Below are 1,370 nucleotides of genomic sequence, written 5' to 3' on the forward strand. Positions count from 1 at the left end.
AAGATCCCTTGGAGGACAGCAACGTAACCCACTCCAGTATTCTCGTCTGGAGAATCCATGGACAGAGGAGTCTTGCGGACTAGAGTCCATAGGGCCACAAAGAGTTGGACATGACTGAAGCAACTTAGCACACATGCGCATGTATGGGAACAGAATCTAAAAATGAGTGGATATATGTATATGTGTAACTGAATCACTTTGCTGTACAGCAGAAGCTAACACAACATTGTAAATCAACTGTACTCCAATAAAAATTAAAAACAAAACCAAAAGGTCACTATAAGCTGTAAGAACCTATACTAGAAAAAAGCCTGTAATTTAGAATGACTGATTATCTCCAAAAAAGTATATACTTTTCGCTGAACATCTTACAAAAAAAAACACAAAACCATGAATTTCTGCCATTTTTATAATGTTAATGCTACTCATCACTGAGCAAGTAGAATATCCTTTTGCACTGCAACTTCTATAAAATGGGAATTTTATAGTGGAATGTGTAACTAAAAGCCACTTTCAGAATCTAGTTTGTTGACTTCGAACGCCCTGGCTTTGAGCTCCTGATTCAGCAAGTGTGGGTTGGGACTGTGGAGTTAAAGACATTTATATAGCAATAAAGCATTTGTATTTTAAAATGTTTTGGAGATTCCGATGCAAGATGGTAGGAGAATCCCACTCTGAGGAGCACTGCCCTAAATCACCTACCCTCATCCTCAAGCTGTCTCTGTCATTACTGAAAGAAAAACTGAATTGCTCTTGTACAGAGAGCAGTAGATTGAGGAGCATCTTCTGAAACTTCCGTGTTTGTGGCTGCATGGGTGAGAGTGAGAGGCCTTTGTTCTGAGCCACTGAGAGTTTGGGCTGTTTGTTACTGTAGATGACCTGGTCCTTCTGGAATGGTGAAACCACTGACATACCGAAGAAGGGAGCGATTCTGATTCCATCTGAAGACCACTTCCTCATCATCCCTAGATTGCCTTTTACTTAGGATGCTTGTACTCATGTCCAGTAACGGTTCAGATGGTAGTGCATTTGGCTGGAGCCCTTTTGTCTCAACCTCAGACATTACCTGACCTTTGCCCCTTGGCATTGATGCTTTGAACCAGAGCAGGTGTGAAGTACTACTCTGCCCTCTGCATTTGTCCAGCTATTCCCCCAGGTGTAGTTCAGCTTGCTCCTCCGTTGGCTGTACCTCCTGTAAGGCAGGCACAAAGTGAGATTCAGATCAAGCAATTTAGGAAGGATGCTGTGCACTGCATATTGAATCCCTCTGGAGGGTATAGCATCAGACGGTCAGCCGTGCTGATGCTGAATTTGGTCACTTGGTTGATCTCTCCAACATAAAGGTACATTTCCCCCTCTGGGTTTAGTAG

This window comes from Budorcas taxicolor, chromosome 12 (assembly GCF_023091745.1).
Source record: "Budorcas taxicolor isolate Tak-1 chromosome 12, Takin1.1, whole genome shotgun sequence".
Lineage (NCBI taxonomy): Eukaryota > Metazoa > Chordata > Mammalia > Artiodactyla > Bovidae > Budorcas > Budorcas taxicolor.